Below are 18,782 nucleotides of genomic sequence, written 5' to 3' on the forward strand. Positions count from 1 at the left end.
TCAGTGGAAAGACTCCGAGAATTCTGCTCCCAGAGATCATTCATTCCTGCTCACACTGACCCTTGTAGAAAGGGGACATCGTTCCAGGCAGCCTGTACTGAGCATGTGGCTCCTGAGTGGGGTTTGTTGTTTAGGAAACCTGCTCCGGCTTTTCCATTCTTTCCTTGCAAACAGGAAAACTTCTCCTGGGGCTGTGTGCAGGCAGAGCCCTGAGGAGAGCAGGTGGCACATGGTGCGCTGGGCTGGGACAGCCAGCTGCAGAACTCAAGGGAAGAAGCCCAAAGTGGCACAATGGCTCCTTGCCTTCCCATGCAACACCTGGGTCACAATGGTCTCCTTGATTCCATGAGGCCCCACTGTGTCACAATGGCTCCTTGGTTCCATCAGGTTCCGCAGTGTCACCATGGTCTCCTTTGATCCGCACTGTCATCATGGACAATTGGTTCCATGAGGCCCCGCAGTGTCACAATGGTCCCTTGCTTCCATAGCTTTTACGTTGTAACAATGGACTCCTTGCTTCTATGAGCTAGCCTGCTTTTTGCAGAGGTGTCTTTGGTTCCAACAAGGCCCCGCTGTGTCTCAGTGCACCCTGGCTTCCATGTGGATCTGGAGTATCACAAAGGCTCCTTGGTTCCACCAGGTCCTGCTGTGTCACAATGGGTCCTGTGGTCCCTGAGGCCCTCCAAAGTCATTGTGGAGGCTTGCTTCCATGAGGTTCCATTATGTGCCAGTGGTCATCTTGGTTCCAGGAGTTTCCTTAGTGTCACAATGCTCTCCATGTTTCCATGATTCCCCACAATGTCACAATGCTCTCCAGGCTTCCATTAGGCCCTGCTTTGCCACAATGGTCCCCTTGTTTCCATGCGGCCTTGCTGTGTCACAATGGACCTATGGTTCCGTGATGTTGCGTGGTGTCACCGTGCTCTTCTTGAATCCGCCGTGTAACCATGGACCATTGGTTCCATGCAGCCGTGTCACAATGGGCTCCTTGATTCCACGATTCCCCACGGTGTCACAATGGAGCCTTGTTTCTAGGAGGTTCTGTACTGTCACAATTGCCTCCTTGATGCCATCAGCCCCTGCAGTGTCACAATGGCTCCTTGGTTCCATGAGGAACACAATAGCTTGGCATAAGCATTGAGCAACAGCTGCTGAACACACCTGGCAACATCTGCTTGCATCAAAAGAGGGCTTCAAGCTGACAATGGCACCAGCAGCTTCCATCTGCAACAGAGACCCAGGAAAGGACAGGCTGTGCCGGTTTGGACAAATGTGGAGGAAAATATCCTCTGATAGAAGGCAGGTTACACCCAGCCCTCCCCCACCAGGTTTTTGGAAAAAAGAACTTTCCTGGGAAGAAAGTGAAAGAGATAAAAACTATTTTTTTAACAAACACACAGGAAAAGGATAACAATGCTAAATATTAAAACCTCTCGCTGTGCAGAGAAAGCTGGGATAATTTGAGAGTCCTTCTGTGTTTCGGTGGGGTCTCCTGAAACATCCATAGACAGCGAGGCCCGTGCAAAGAAACAGGGAGCGATTCTTGAGAGAAGTTGCAGAGCTCTTTCTTCTCCAGCCACATGGGCGGGGCACTGCCAAAGAACTGAGCAATCACGGAACAACCAGGGCCCTCCTCGCACAAGGCAACACAAAATAAGCAGTGCTGAACAGGATTAGGGCACATGTGAGCAGGGAGCAGGGAGACCCCGTGCCCAGGCCATGCCTCTACCCCAGGGTCCCCTCTCCCATGACCTCATGGCAGGGGGGAGGAACCCCAACACTTCCGTAGGTGTAGTCTCTCTCCTCCTCCTTGCAGCTGGCTCATGGGCCCACATTCAGGGCCCCCACCTCGGGAGAAAATTCTCCCAATGTGCTCTGATGTTGAAAGAGTCAAGAAGAGAAGAAGGGGAAAAAAACCCCCGAAGTCCCAGGAAAACAAAGTTCAACTCTCCATCTCCCCCCAGAGAAAAGGAGCTGAAAACTGGCTAAAAAGAAACCAAGTTGCTTCCTCTGCTCTTGCTGCAAGCGGGATGCAGAGGAGTGTGTATGTGTGTCCTTGAACAAACGCTCTGAGAAGTTTGTCCGGTTTTTTTTTTCCTCTCCCCCCTCTCAGGCTCAGTTGAAAGGCACAGAAATGCACAAAGTTCACTTCTGGGCATAGAGCAGCGATAGGGGATACACACGATAAAGTCACCCCAAGACACAGGGACAGAGAATTCAGTGGAAAGACTCCGAGAATTCTGCTCCCAGAGATCATTCATTCCTGCTCACACTGACCCTTGTAGAAAGGGGACATCGTTCCAGGCAGCCTGTACTGAGCATGTGGCTCCTGAGTGGGGTTTGTTGTTTAGGAAACCTGCTCAGGCTTTTCCATTCTTTCCTTGCAAACAGGAAAACTTCTCCTGGGGCTATGTGCAGGCAGAGCCCTGAGGAGAGCAGGTGGCACATGGTGCGCTGGGCTGGGACAGCCAGCTGCAGAGCTCAAGGGAAGAAGCCCAAAGTGTCACAATGGCTCCTTGCCTTCCCATGCAACACCTGGGTCACAATGGTCTCCTTGATTCCATGAGGCCCCACTGTGTCACAATGGCTCCTTGGTTCCATCAGGTTCCGCAGTGTCACCATGGTCTCCTTTGATCCGCATTGTCATCATGGACAATTGGTTCCATGAGGCCCCGCAGTGTCACAATGGTCCCTTGCTTCCATAGCTTTTACGTTGTAACAATGGACTCCTTGCTTCTATGAGCTAGCCTGCTTTTTGCAGAGGTGTCTTTGGTTCCAACAAGGCCCCGCTGTGTCTCAGTGCACCCTGGCTTCCATGTGGATCTGGAGTATCACAAAGGCTCCTTGGTTCCACCAGGTCCTGCTGTGTCACAATGGGTCCTGTGGTCCCTGAGGCCCTCCAAAGTCATTGTGGAGGCTTGCTTCCATGAGGTTCCATTATGTGCCAGTGGTCATCTTGGTTCCAGGAGTTTCCTTAGTGTCACAATGCTCTCCAGGCTTCCATTAGGCCCTGCTTTGCCACAATGGTCCCCTTGTTTCCATGAGGCCCCGCTGTGTCACAATGGACCTATGGTTCCATGATGTTGCGTGGTGTCACCGTGCTCTTCTTGAATCCGCAGTGTAACCATGGACCATTGGTTCCATGCGGCCTGGCTGTGTCACAATGGGCTCCTTGATTCCATGATTCCCCACGGTGTCACAATGGAGCCTTGTTTCTAGGAGGTTCTGTACTGTCACAATTGCCTCCTTGATGCCATCAGCCCCTGCAGTGTCACAATGGCTCCTTGGTTCCATGAGGAACACAATAGCTTGGCATAAGCATTGAGCAACAGCTGCTGAACACACCTGGCAACATCTGCTTGCATCAAAAGAGGGCTTCAAGCTGACAATGGCACCAGCAGCTTCCATCTGCAACAGAGACCCAGGAAAGGACAGGCTGTGCCGGTTTGGACAAATGTGGAGGAAAATATCCTCTGATAGAAGGCAGGTTACACCCAGCCCTCCCCCACCAGGTTTTTGGAAAAAAGAACTTTCCTGGGAAGAAAGTGAAAGAGATAAAAACTATTTTTTTAACAAACACACAGGAAAAGGATAACAATGCTAAATATTAAAAGCTCTCGCTGTGCAGAGAAAGCTGGGATAATTTGAGAGTCCTTCCGTGTTTCGGTGGGGTCTCCTGAAACATCCATAGACAGCGAGGCCCGTGCAAAGAAACAGGGAGCGATTCTTGAGAGAAGTTTCAGAGCTCTTTCTTCTCCAGCCACATGGGCGGGGCACTGCCAAAGAACTGAGCAATCACGGAACAACCAGGGCCCTCCTCGCACAAGGCAACACAAAATAAGCAGTGCTGAACAGGATTAGGGCACATGTGAGCAGGGAGCAGGGAGACCCCGTGCCCAGGCCATGCCTCTACCCCAGGGTCCCCTCTCCCATGACCTCATGGCAGGGGGGAGGAACCCCAACACTTCCGTAGGTGTAGTCTCTCTCCTCCTCCTTGCAGCTGGCTCATGGGCCCACATTCAGGGCCCCCACCTCGGGAGAAAATTCTCCCAATGTGCTCTGATGTTGAAAGAGTCAAGAAGAGAAGAAGGGGAAAAAAACCCCCGAAGTCCCAGGAAAACAAAGTTCAACTCTCCATCTCCCCCCAGAGAAAAGGAGCTGAAAACTGGCTAAAAAGAAACCAAGTTGCTTCCTCTGCTCTTGCTGCAAGCGGGATGCAGAGGAGTGTGTATGTGTGTCCTTGAACAAACGCTCTGAGAAGTTTGTCCGGTTTTTTTTTTCCTCTCCCCCCTCTCAGGCTCAGTTGAAAGGCACAGAAATGCACAAAGTTCACTTCTGGGCATAGAGCAGCGATAGGGGGATACACACGATAAAGTCACCCCAAGACACAGGGACAGACAATTCAGTGGAAAGACTCCGAGAATTCTGCTCCCAGAGATCATTCATTCCTGCTCACACTGACCCTTGTAGAAAGGGGACATCGTTCCAGGCAGCCTGTACTGAGCATGTGGCTCCTGAGTGGGGTTTGTTGTTTAGGAAACCTGCTCCGGCTTTTCCATTCTTTCCTTCCAAACAGGAAAACTTCTCCTGGGGCTATGTGCAGGCAGAGCCCTGAGGAGAGCAGGTGGCACATGGTGCGCTGGGCTGGGACAGCCAGCTGCAGAGCTCAAGGGAAGAAGCCCAAAGTGTCACAATGGCTCCTTGCCTTCCCATGCAACACCTGGGTCACAATGGTCTCCTTGATTCCATGAGGCCCCACTGTGTCACAATGGCTCCTTGGTTCCATCAGGTTCCGCAGTGTCACCATGGTCTCCTTTGATCCGCATTGTCATCATGGACAATTGGTTCCATGAGGCCCCGCAGTGTCACAATGGTCCCTTGCTTCCATAGCTTTTACGTTGTAACAATGGACTCCTTGCTTCTATGAGCTAGCCTGCTTTTTGCAGAGGTGTCTTTGGTTCCAACAAGGCCCCGCTGTGTCTCAGTGCACCCTGGCTCCCATGTGGATGTGGAGTATCACAAAGGCTCCTTGGTTCCACCAGGTCCTGCTGTGTCACAATGGGTCCTGTGGTCCCTGAGGCCCTCCAAAGTCATTGTGGATGCTTGCTTCCATGAGGTTCCATTATGTTCCAGTGGTCATCTTGGTTCCAGGAGTTTCCTTAGTGTCACAATGCCCTCCATGCTTCCATTAGGCCCTGCTTTGCCACAATGGTCCCCTTGTTTCCATGAGGCCCCGCTGTGTCACAATGGACCTATGGTTCCATGATGTTGCGTGGTGTCACCGTGCTCTTCTTGAATCCGCCGTGTAACCATGGACCATTGGTTCCATGCAGCCGTGTCACAATGGGCTCCTTGATTCCATGATTCCCCACGGTGTCACAATGGAGCCTTGTTTCTAGGAGGTTCTGTACTGTCACAATTGCCTCCTTGATGCCATCAGCCCCTGCAGTGTCACAATGGCTCCTTGGTTCCATGAGGAACACAATAGCTTGGCATAAGCATTGAGCAACAGCTGCTGAACACACCTGGCAACATCTGCTTCCATCAAAAGAGTGCTTCAAGCTGACAATGGCACCAGCAGCTTCCATCTGCAACAGAGACCCAGGAAAGGACAGGCTGTGCCGGTTTGGACAAATGTGGAGGAAAATATCCTCTGATAGAAGGCAGGTTACACCCAGCCCTCCCCCACCAGGTTTTTGGAAAAAAGAACTTTCCTGGGAAGAAAGTGAAAGAGATAAAAACTATTTTTTTAACAAACACACAGGAAAAGGATAACAATGCTAAATATTAAAAGCTCTCGCTGTGCAGAGAAAGCTGGGATAATTTGAGAGTCCTTCCGTGTTTCGGTGGGGTCTCCTGAAACATCCATAGACAGCGAGGCCCGTGCAAAGAAACAGGGAGCGATTCTTGAGAGAAGTTGCAGAGCTCTTTCTTCTCCAGCCACATGGGCGGGGCACTGCCAAAGAACTGAGCAATCACGGCACAACCAGGGCCCTCCTCACACAGGGCAACACAAAATAAGCAGTGCTGAACAGGGTTAGGGCACATGTGAGCAGGGAGCAGGGAGACCCCCCGTGCCCAGGCCATGCCTCTACCCCAGGGTCCCCTCTCCCATGACCGCATGGCAGGAGGGAGGAACCCCAACACTTCCGTAGGTGTAGTCTCTCTCCTCCTCCTTTCAGCTGGCTCATGGGCCCACATTCAGGGCCCCCACCTCGGGAGAAAATTCTCCCAGTGTGCTCTGATGTTGAAAGAGTCAAGAAGAGAAGAAGGGAAAAAAAACCCCCGAAGTCCCAGGAAAACAAAGTTCAACTCTCCATCTCCCCCCAGAGAAAAGGAGCTGAAAACTGGCTAAAAAGAAACAAAGTTGCTTCCCTCTGCTCTTGCTGCAAGCAGGATGCAGAGGAGTGTGTATGTGTGTCCTTGAACAAACGCTCTGAGAAGTTTGTCCGGTTTTTTTTCCTCTCCCCCCTCTCAGGCTCAGTTGAAAGGCACAGAAATGCACAAAGTTCACTTCTGGGCATAGAGCAGCAATAGGGGATACACATGATAAAGTCACCCCAAGACACAGGGAGAGAGAATTCAGTGGAAAGACTCCGAGAATTCTGCTCCCAGAGATCATTCATTCCTGCTCACACTGACCCTTGTAGAAAGGGGACATCGTTCCAGGCAGCCTGTACTGAGCATGTGGCTCCTGAGTGGGGTTTGTTGTTTAGGAAACCTGCTCCGGCTTTTCCATTCTTTCCTTGCAAACAGGAAAACTTCTCCTGGGGCTGTGTGCAGGCAGAGCCCTGAGGAGAGCAGGTGGCACATGGTGCGCTGGGCTGGGACAGCCAGCTGCAGAGCTCAAGGGAAGAAGCCCAAAGTGTCACAATGGCTCCTTGCCTTCCCATGCAACACCTGGGTCACAATGGTCTCCTTGATTCCATGAGGCCCCACTGTGTCACAATGGCTCCTTGGTTCCATCAGGTTCCGCAGTGTCACCATGGTCTCCTTTGATCCGCATTGTCATCATGGACAATTGGTTCCATGAGGCCCCGCAGTGTCACAATGGTCCCTTGGTTGCATAGCTTTTACGTTGTAACAATGGACTCCTTGCTTCTATGAGCTAGCCTGCTTTTTGCAGAGGTGTCTTTGGTTCCAACAAGGCCCCGCTGTGTCTCAGTGCACCCTGGCTTCCATGTGGATGTGGAGTATCACAAAGGCTCCTTGGTTCCACCAGGTCCTGCTGTGTCACAATGGGTCCTGTGGTCCCTGAGGCCCTCCAAAGTCATTGTGGAGGCTTGCTTCCATGAGGTTCCATTATGTGCCAGTGGTCATCTTGGTTCCAGGAGTTTCCTTAGTGTCACAATGCTCTCCATGCTTCCATTAGGCCCTGCTTTGCCACAATGGTCCCCTTGTTTCCATGAGGCCCCGCTGTGTCACAATGGACCTATGGTTCCATGATGTTGCGTGGTGTCACCGTGCTCTTCTTGAATCCGCAGTGTAACCATGGACCATTGGTTCCATGCGGCCTGGCTGTGTCACAATGGGCTCCTTGATTCCATGATTCCCCACGGTGTCACAATGGAGCCTTGTTTCTAGGAGGTTCTGTACTGTCACAATTGCCTCCTTGATGCCATCAGCCCCTGCAGTGTCACAATGGCTCCTTGGTTCCATGAGGAACACAATAGCTTGGCATAAGCATTGAGCAACAGCTGCTGAACACACCTGGCAACATCTGCTTGCATCAAAAGAGGGCTTCAAGCTGACAATGGCACCAGCAGCTTCCATCTGCAACAGAGACCCAGGAAAGGACAGGCTGTGCCGGTTTGGACAAATGTGGAGGAAAATATCCTCTGATAGAAGGCAGGTTACACCCAGCCCTCCCCCACCAGGTTTTTGGAAAAAAGAACTTTCCTGGGAAGAAAGTGAAAGAGATAAAAACTATTTTTTTAACAAACACACAGGAAAAGGATAACAATGCTAAATATTAAAAGCTCTCGCTGTGCAGAGAAAGCTGGGATAATTTGAGAGTCCTTCCGTGTTTCGGTGGGGTCTCCTGAAACATCCATAGACAGCGAGGCCCGTGCAAAGAAACAGGGAGCGATTCTTGAGAGAAGTTTCAGAGCTCTTTCTTCTCCAGCCACATGGGCGGGGCACTGCCAAAGAACTGAGCAATCACGGAACAACCAGGGCCCTCCTCGCACAAGGCAACACAAAATAAGCAGTGCTGAACAGGATTAGGGCACATGTGAGCAGGGAGCAGGGAGACCCCGTGCCCAGGCCATGCCTCTACCCCAGGGTCCCCTCTCCCATGACCTCATGGCAGGGGGGAGGAACCCCAACACTTCCGTAGGTGTAGTCTCTCTCCTCCTCCTTGCAGCTGGCTCATGGGCCCACATTCAGGGCCCCCACCTCGGGAGAAAATTCTCCCAATGTGCTCTGATGTTGAAAGAGTCAAGAAGAGAAGAAGGGGAAAAAAACCCCCGAAGTCCCAGGAAAACAAAGTTCAACTCTCCATCTCCCCCCAGAGAAAAGGAGCTGAAAACTGGCTAAAAAGAAACCAAGTTGCTTCCTCTGCTCTTGCTGCAAGCAGGATGCAGAGGAGTGTGTATGTGTGTCCTTGAACAAACGCTCTGAGAAGTTTGTCCGGTTTTTTTTTTCCTCTCCCCCCTCTCAGGCTCAGTTGAAAGGCACAGAAATGCACAAAGTTCACTTCTGGGCATAGAGCAGCAATAGGGGGATACACACGATAAAGTCACCCCAAGACACAGGGACAGAGAATTCAGTGGAAAGACTCCGAGAATTCTGCTCCCAGAGATCATTCATTCCTGCTCACACTGACCCTTGTAGAAAGGGGACATCGTTCCAGGCAGCCTGTACTGAGCATGTGGCTCCTGAGTGGGGTTTGTTGTTTAGGAAACCTGCTCCGGCTTTTCCATTCTTTCCTTGCAAACAGGAAAACTTCTCCTGGGGCTGTGTGCAGGCAGAGCCCTGAGGAGAGCAGGTGGCACATGGTGCGCTGGGCTGGGACAGCCAGCTGCAGAACTCAAGGGAAGAAGCCCAAAGTGGCACAATGGCTCCTTGCCTTCCCATGCAACACCTGGGTCACAATGGTCTCCTTGATTCCATGAGGCCCCACTGTGTCACAATGGCTCCTTGGTTCCATCAGGTTCCGCAGTGTCACCATGGTCTCCTTTGATCCGCACTGTCATCATGGACAATTGGTTCCATGAGGCCCCGCAGTGTCACAATGGTCCCTTGCTTCCATAGCTTTTACGTTGTAACAATGGACTCCTTGCTTCTATGAGCTAGCCTGCTTTTTGCAGAGGTGTCTTTGGTTCCAACAAGGCCCCGCTGTGTCTCAGTGCACCCTGGCTTCCATGTGGATCTGGAGTATCACAAAGGCTCCTTGGTTCCACCAGGTCCTGCTGTGTCACAATGGGTCCTGTGGTCCCTGAGGCCCTCCAAAGTCATTGTGGAGGCTTGCTTCCATGAGGTTCCATTATGTGCCAGTGGTCATCTTGGTTCCAGGAGTTTCCTTAGTGTCACAATGCTCTCCATGTTTCCATGATTCCCCACAATGTCACAATGCTCTCCAGGCTTCCATTAGGCCCTGCTTTGCCACAATGGTCCCCTTGTTTCCATGCGGCCCCGCTGTGTCACAATGGACCTATGGTTCCGTGATGTTGCGTGGTGTCACCGTGCTCTTCTTGAATCCGCCGTGTAACCATGGACCATTGGTTCCATGCAGCCGTGTCACAATGGGCTCCTTGATTCCACGATTCCCCACGGTGTCACAATGGAGCCTTGTTTCTAGGAGGTTCTGTACTGTCACAATTGCCTCCTTGATGCCATCAGCCCCTGCAGTGTCACAATGGCTCCTTGGTTCCATGAGGAACACAATAGCTTGGCATAAGCATTGAGCAACAGCTGCTGAACACACCTGGCAACATCTGCTTGCATCAAAAGAGGGCTTCAAGCTGACAATGGCACCAGCAGCTTCCATCTGCAACAGAGACCCAGGAAAGGACAGGCTGTGCCGGTTTGGACAAATGTGGAGGAAAATATCCTCTGATAGAAGGCAGGTTACACCCAGCCCTCCCCCACCAGGTTTTTGGAAAAAAGAACTTTCCTGGGAAGAAAGTGAAAGAGATAAAAACTATTTTTTTAACAAACACACAGGAAAAGGATAACAATGCTAAATATTAAAACCTCTCGCTGTGCAGAGAAAGCTGGGATAATTTGAGAGTCCTTCTGTGTTTCGGTGGGGTCTCCTGAAACATCCATAGACAGCGAGGCCCGTGCAAAGAAACAGGGAGCGATTCTTGAGAGAAGTTGCAGAGCTCTTTCTTCTCCAGCCACATGGGCGGGGCACTGCCAAAGAACTGAGCAATCACGGAACAACCAGGGCCCTCCTCGCACAAGGCAACACAAAATAAGCAGTGCTGAACAGGATTAGGGCACATGTGAGCAGGGAGCAGGGAGACCCCGTGCCCAGGCCATGCCTCTACCCCAGGGTCCCCTCTCCCATGACCTCATGGCAGGGGGGAGGAACCCCAACACTTCCGTAGGTGTAGTCTCTCTCCTCCTCCTTGCAGCTGGCTCATGGGCCCACATTCAGGGCCCCCACCTCGGGAGAAAATTCTCCCAATGTGCTCTGATGTTGAAAGAGTCAAGAAGAGAAGAAGGGGAAAAAAACCCCCGAAGTCCCAGGAAAACAAAGTTCAACTCTCCATCTCCCCCCAGAGAAAAGGAGCTGAAAACTGGCTAAAAAGAAACCAAGTTGCTTCCTCTGCTCTTGCTGCAAGCGGGATGCAGAGGAGTGTGTATGTGTGTCCTTGAACAAACGCTCTGAGAAGTTTGCCCGGTTTTTTTTTTCCTCTCCCCCCTCTCAGGCTCAGTTGAAAGGCACAGAAATGCACAAAGTTCACTTCTGGGCATAGAGCAGCGATAGGGGATACACACGATAAAGTCACCCCAAGACACAGGGACAGAGAATTCAGTGGAAAGACTCCGAGAATTCTGCTCCCAGAGATCATTCATTCCTGCTCACACTGACCCTTGTAGAAAGGGGACATCGTTCCAGGCAGCCTGTACTGAGCATGTGGCTCCTGAGTGGGGTTTGTTGTTTAGGAAACCTGCTCAGGCTTTTCCATTCTTTCCTTGCAAACAGGAAAACTTCTCCTGGGGCTATGTGCAGGCAGAGCCCTGAGGAGAGCAGGTGGCACATGGTGCGCTGGGCTGGGACAGCCAGCTGCAGAGCTCAAGGGAAGAAGCCCAAAGTGTCACAATGGCTCCTTGCCTTCCCATGCAACACCTGGGTCACAATGGTCTCCTTGATTCCATGAGGCCCCACTGTGTCACAATGGCTCCTTGGTTCCATCAGGTTCCGCAGTGTCACCATGGTCTCCTTTGATCCGCATTGTCATCATGGACAATTGGTTCCATGAGGCCCCGCAGTGTCACAATGGTCCCTTGGTTGCATAGCTTTTACGTTGTAACAATGGACTCCTTGCTTCTATGAGCTAGCCTGCTTTTTGCAGAGGTGTCTTTGGTTCCAACAAGGCCCCGCTGTGTCTCAGTGCACCCTGGCTTCCATGTGGATGTGGAGTATCACAAAGGCTCCTTGGTTCCACCAGGTCCTGCTGTGTCACAATGGGTCCTGTGGTCCCTGAGGCCCTCCAAAGTCATTGTGGAGGCTTGCTTCCATGAGGTTCCATTATGTGCCAGTGGTCATCTTGGTTCCAGGAGTTTCCTTAGTGTCACAATGCTCTCCAGGCTTCCATTAGGCCCTGCTTTGCCACAATGGTCCCCTTGTTTCCATGAGGCCCCGCTGTGTCACAATGGACCTATGGTTCCATGATGTTGCGTGGTGTCACCGTGCTCTTCTTGAATCCGCAGTGTAACCATGGACCATTGGTTCCATGCGGCCTGGCTGTGTCACAATGGGCTCCTTGATTCCATGATTCCCCACGGTGTCACAATGGAGCCTTGTTTCTAGGAGGTTCTGTACTGTCACAATTGCCTCCTTGATGCCATCAGCCCCTGCAGTGTCACAATGGCTCCTTGGTTCCATGAGGAACACAATAGCTTGGCATAAGCATTGAGCAACAGCTGCTGAACACACCTGGCAACATCTGCTTGCATCAAAAGAGGGCTTCAAGCTGACAATGGCACCAGCAGCTTCCATCTGCAACAGAGACCCAGGAAAGGACAGGCTGTGCCGGTTTGGACAAATGTGGAGGAAAATATCCTCTGATAGAAGGCAGGTTACACCCAGCCCTCCCCCACCAGGTTTTTGGAAAAAAGAACTTTCCTGGGAAGAAAGTGAAAGAGATAAAAACTATTTTTTTAACAAACACACAGGAAAAGGATAACAATGCTAAATATTAAAAGCTCTCGCTGTGCAGAGAAAGCTGGGATAATTTGAGAGTCCTTCCGTGTTTCGGTGGGGTCTCCTGAAACATCCATAGACAGCGAGGCCCGTGCAAAGAAACAGGGAGCGATTCTTGAGAGAAGTTTCAGAGCTCTTTCTTCTCCAGCCACATGGGCGGGGCACTGCCAAAGAACTGAGCAATCACGGAACAACCAGGGCCCTCCTCGCACAAGGCAACACAAAATAAGCAGTGCTGAACAGGATTAGGGCACATGTGAGCAGGGAGCAGGGAGACCCCGTGCCCAGGCCATGCCTCTACCCCAGGGTCCCCTCTCCCATGACCTCATGGCAGGGGGGAGGAACCCCAACACTTCCGTAGGTGTAGTCTCTCTCCTCCTCCTTGCAGCTGGCTCATGGGCCCACATTCAGGGCCCCCACCTCGGGAGAAAATTCTCCCAATGTGCTCTGATGTTGAAAGAGTCAAGAAGAGAAGAAGGGGAAAAAAACCCCCGAAGTCCCAGGAAAACAAAGTTCAACTCTCCATCTCCCCCCAGAGAAAAGGAGCTGAAAACTGGCTAAAAAGAAACCAAGTTGCTTCCTCTGCTCTTGCTGCAAGCGGGATGCAGAGGAGTGTGTATGTGTGTCCTTGAACAAACGCTCTGAGAAGTTTGTCCGGTTTTTTTTTTCCTCTCCCCCCTCTCAGGCTCAGTTGAAAGGCACAGAAATGCACAAAGTTCACTTCTGGGCATAGAGCAGCAATAGGGGGATACACACGATAAAGTCACCCCAAGACACAGGGACAGAGAATTCAGTGGAAAGACTCCGAGAATTCTGCTCCCAGAGATCATTCATTCCTGCTCACACTGACCCTTGTAGAAAGGGGACATCGTTCCAGGCAGCCTGTACTGAGCATGTGGCTCCTGAGTGGGGTTTGTTGTTTAGGAAACCTGCTCCGGCTTTTCCATTCTTTCCTTCCAAACAGGAAAACTTCTCCTGGGGCTATGTGCAGGCAGAGCCCTGAGGAGAGCAGGTGGCACATGGTGCGCTGGGCTGGGACAGCCAGCTGCAGAGCTCAAGGGAAGAAGCCCAAAGTGTCACAATGGCTCCTTGCCTTCCCATGCAACACCTGGGTCACAATGGTCTCCTTGATTCCATGAGGCCCCACTGTGTCACAATGGCTCCTTGGTTCCATCAGGTTCCGCAGTGTCACCATGGTCTCCTTTGATCCGCATTGTCATCATGGACAATTGGTTCCATGAGGCCCCGCAGTGTCACAATGGTCCCTTGCTTCCATAGCTTTTACGTTGTAACAATGGACTCCTTGCTTCTATGAGCTAGCCTGCTTTTTGCAGAGGTGTCTTTGGTTCCAACAAGGCCCCGCTGTGTCTCAGTGCACCCTGGCTCCCATGTGGATGTGGAGTATCACAAAGGCTCCTTGGTTCCACCAGGTCCTGCTGTGTCACAATGGGTCCTGTGGTCCCTGAGGCCCTCCAAAGTCATTGTGGAGGCTTGCTTCCATGAGGTTCCATTATGTTCCAGTGGTCATCTTGGTTCCAGGAGTTTCCTTAGTGTCACAATGCCCTCCATGCTTCCATTAGGCCCTGCTTTGCCACAATGGTCCCCTTGTTTCCATGAGGCCCCGCTGTGTCACAATGGACCTATGGTTCCATGATGTTGCGTGGTGTCACCGTGCTCTTCTTGAATCCGCCGTGTAACCATGGACCATTGGTTCCATGCAGCCGTGTCACAATGGGCTCCTTGATTCCATGATTCCCCACGGTGTCACAATGGAGCCTTGTTTCTAGGAGGTTCTGTACTGTCACAATTGCCTCCTTGATGCCATCAGCCCCTGCAGTGTCACAATGGCTCCTTGGTTCCATGAGGAACACAATAGCTTGGCATAAGCATTGAGCAACAGCTGCTGAACACACCTGGCAACATCTGCTTCCATCAAAAGAGTGCTTCAAGCTGACAATGGCACCAGCAGCTTCCATCTGCAACAGAGACCCAGGAAAGGACAGGCTGTGCCGGTTTGGACAAATGTGGAGGAAAATATCCTCTGATAGAAGGCAGGTTACACCCAGCCCTCCCCCACCAGGTTTTTGGAAAAAAGAACTTTCCTGGGAAGAAAGTGAAAGAGATAAAAACTATTTTTTTAACAAACACACAGGAAAAGGATAACAATGCTAAATATTAAAAGCTCTCGCTGTGCAGAGAAAGCTGGGATAATTTGAGAGTCCTTCCGTGTTTCGGTGGGGTCTCCTGAAACATCCATAGACAGCGAGGCCCGTGCAAAGAAACAGGGAGCGATTCTTGAGAGAAGTTGCAGAGCTCTTTCTTCTCCAGCCACATGGGCGGGGCACTGCCAAAGAACTGAGCAATCACGGCACAACCAGGGCCCTCCTCACACAGGGCAACACAAAATAAGCAGTGCTGAACAGGGTTAGGGCACATGTGAGCAGGGAGCAGGGAGACCCCCCGTGCCCAGGCCATGCCTCTACCCCAGGGTCCCCTCTCCCATGACCGCATGGCAGGAGGGAGGAACCCCAACACTTCCGTAGGTGTAGTCTCTCTCCTCCTCCTTTCAGCTGGCTCATGGGCCCACATTCAGGGCCCCCACCTCGGGAGAAAATTCTCCCAGTGTGCTCTGATGTTGAAAGAGTCAAGAAGAGAAGAAGGGAAAAAAAACCCCCGAAGTCCCAGGAAAACAAAGTTCAACTCTCCATCTCCCCCCAGAGAAAAGGAGCTGAAAACTGGCTAAAAAGAAACAAAGTTGCTTCCCTCTGCTCTTGCTGCAAGCAGGATGCAGAGGAGTGTGTATGTGTGTCCTTGAACAAACGCTCTGAGAAGTTTGTCCGGTTTTTTTTCCTCTCCCCCCTCTCAGGCTCAGTTGAAAGGCACAGAAATGCACAAAGTTCACTTCTGGGCATAGAGCAGCAATAGGGGATACACATGATAAAGTCACCCCAAGACACAGGGAGAGAGAATTCAGTGGAAAGACTCCGAGAATTCTGCTCCCAGAGATCATTCATTCCTGCTCACACTGACCCTTGTAGAAAGGGGACATCGTTCCAGGCAGCCTGTACTGAGCATGTGGCTCCTGAGTGGGGTTTGTTGTTTAGGAAACCTGCTCCGGCTTTTCCATTCTTTCCTTGCAAACAGGAAAACTTCTCCTGGGGCTGTGTGCAGGCAGAGCCCTGAGGAGAGCAGGTGGCACATGGTGCGCTGGGCTGGGACAGCCAGCTGCAGAGCTCAAGGGAAGAAGCCCAAAGTGTCACAATGGCTCCTTGCCTTCCCATGCAACACCTGGGTCACAATGGTCTCCTTGATTCCATGAGGCCCCACTGTGTCACAATGGCTCCTTGGTTCCATCAGGTTCCGCAGTGTCACCATGGTCTCCTTTGATCCGCATTGTCATCATGGACAATTGGTTCCATGAGGCCCCGCAGTGTCACAATGGTCCCTTGGTTGCATAGCTTTTACGTTGTAACAATGGACTCCTTGCTTCTATGAGCTAGCCTGCTTTTTGCAGAGGTGTCTTTGGTTCCAACAAGGCCCCGCTGTGTCTCAGTGCACCCTGGCTTCCATGTGGATGTGGAGTATCACAAAGGCTCCTTGGTTCCACCAGGTCCTGCTGTGTCACAATGGGTCCTGTGGTCCCTGAGGCCCTCCAAAGTCATTGTGGAGGCTTGCTTCCATGAGGTTCCATTATGTGCCAGTGGTCATCTTGGTTCCAGGAGTTTCCTTAGTGTCACAATGCTCTCCATGCTTCCATTAGGCCCTGCTTTGCCACAATGGTCCCCTTGTTTCCATGAGGCCCCGCTGTGTCACAATGGACCTATGGTTCCATGATGTTGCGTGGTGTCACCGTGCTCTTCTTGAATCCGCCGTGTAACCATGGACCATTGGTTCCATGCAGCCGTGTCACAATGGGCTCCTTGATTCCATGATTCCCCACGGTGTCACAATGGAGCCTTGTTTCTAGGAGGTTCTGTACTGTCACAATTGCCTCCTTGATGCCATCAGCCCCTGCAGTGTCACAATGGCTCCTTGGTTCCATGAGGAACACAATAGCTTGGCATAAGCATTGAGCAACAGCTGCTGAACACACCTGGCAACATCTGCTTGCATCAAAAGAGGGCTTCAAGCTGACAATGGCACCAGCAGCTTCCATCTGCAACAGAGACCCAGGAAAGGACAGGCTGTGCCGGTTTGGACAAATGTGGAGGAAAATATCCTCTGATAGAAGGCAGGTTACACCCAGCCCTCCCCCACCAGGTTTTTGGAAAAAAGAACTTTCCTGGGAAGAAAGTGAAAGAGATAAAAACTATTTTTTTAACAAACACACAGGAAAATGATAGCAATGCTAAATATTAAAAGCTCTCGCTGTGCAGAGAAAGCTGGGATAATTTGAGAGTCCTTCCGTGTTTCGGTGGGGTCTCCTGAAACATCCATAGACAGCGAGGCCCGTGCAAAGAAACAGGGAGCGATTCTTGAGAGAAGTTTCAGAGCTCTTTCTTCTCCAGCCACATGGGTGGGGCACTGCCAAAGAACTGAGCAATCACAGCACAACCAGGGCCCTCCTCGCACAAGGCAACACAAAATAAGCAGTGCTGAACAGGGTTAGGGCACATGTGAGCAGGGAGCAGGGAGACCCCCGTGCCCAGGCCATGCCTCTACCCCAGGGTCCCCTCTCCCATGACCTCATGGCAGGGGGGAGGAACCCCAACACTTCCGTAGGTGTAGTCTCTCTCCTCCTCCTTGCAGCTGGCTCATGGGCCCACATTCAGGGCCCCCACCTCGGGAGAAAATTCTCCCAATGTGCTCTGATGTTGAAAGAGTCAAGAAGAGAAGAAGGGAAAAAAAACCCCCGAAGTCCCAGGAAAACAAAGTTCAACTCTCCATCTCCCCCCAGAGAAAAGGAGCTGAAAACTGGCTAAAAAGAAACCAAGTTGCTTCCTCTGCTCTTGCTGCAAGCAGGATGCAGAGGAGTGTGTATGTGTGTCCTTGAACAAACGCTCTGAGAAGTTTGTCCGGTTTTTTTCCTCTCCCCCCTCTCAGGCTCAGTTGAAAGGCACAGAAATGCACAAAGTTCACTTCTGGGCATAGAGCAGCAATAGGGGATACACATGATAAAGTCACCCCAAGACACAGGGAGAGAGAATTCAGTGGAAAGACTCCGAGAATTCGGCTCCCAGAGATCATTCATTCCTGCTCACACTGACCCTTGTAGAAAGGGGACATCGTTCCAGGCAGCCTGTACTGAGCATGTGGCTCCTGAGTGGGGTTTGTTGTTTAGGAAACCTGCTCCGGCTTTTCCATTCTTTCCTTGCAAACAGGAAAACTTCTCCTGGGGCTGTGTGCAGGCAGAGCCCTGAGGAGAGCAGGTGGCACATGGTGCGCTGGGCTGGGACAGCCAGCTGCAGAGCTCAAGGGAAGAAGCCCAAAGTGTCACAATGGCTCCTTGCCTTCCCATGCAACACCTGGGTCACAATGGTCTCCTTGATTCCATGAGGCCCCACTGTGTCACAATGGCTCCTTGGTTCCATCAGGTTCCGCAGTGTCACCATGGTCTCCTTTGATCCGCATTGTCATCATGGACAATTGGTTCCATGAGGACCCGCAGTGTCACAATGGTCCCTTGCTTCCATAGCTTTTACGTTGTAACAATGGACTCCTTGCTTCTATGAGCTAGCCTGCTTTTTGCAGAGGTGTCTTTGGTTCCAACAAGGCCCCGCTGTGTCTCAGTGCACCCTGGCTTCCATGTGGATGTGGAGTATCACAAAGGCTCCTTGGTTCCACCAGGTCCTGCTGTGTCACAATGGGTCCTGTGGTCCCTGAGGCCCTCCAAAGTCATTGTGGAGGCTTGCTTCCATGAGGTTCCATTATGTGCCAGTGGTCATCTTGGTTCCAGGAGTTTCCTTAGTGTCACAATGCTCTCCAGGCTTCCATTAGGCCCTGCTTTGCCACAATGGTCCCCTTGTTTCCATGAGGCCCCGCTGTGTCACAATGGACCTATGGTTCCATGATGTTGCGTGGTGTCACCGTGCTCTTCTTGAATCCGCCGTGTAACCATGGACCATTGGTTCCATGCAGCCGTGTCACAATGGGCTCCTTGATTCCATGATTCCCCACGGTGTCACAATGGAGCCTTGTTTCTAGGAGGTTCTGTACTGTCACAATTGCCTCCTTGATGCCATCAGCCCCTGCAGTGTCACAATGGCTCCTTGGTTCCATGAGGAACACAATAGCTTGGCATAAGCATTGAGCAACAGCTGCTGAACACACCTGGCAACATCTGCTTGCATCAAAAGAGGGCTTCAAGCTGACAATGGCACCAGCAGCTTCCATCTGCAACAGAGACCCAGGAAAGGACAGGCTGTGCCGGTTTGGACAAATGTGGAGGAAAATATCCTCTGAT

This window comes from Aphelocoma coerulescens, unplaced genomic scaffold (assembly GCF_041296385.1).
Source record: "Aphelocoma coerulescens isolate FSJ_1873_10779 unplaced genomic scaffold, UR_Acoe_1.0 HiC_scaffold_65, whole genome shotgun sequence".
NCBI classification, from domain to species: domain Eukaryota; kingdom Metazoa; phylum Chordata; class Aves; order Passeriformes; family Corvidae; genus Aphelocoma; species Aphelocoma coerulescens.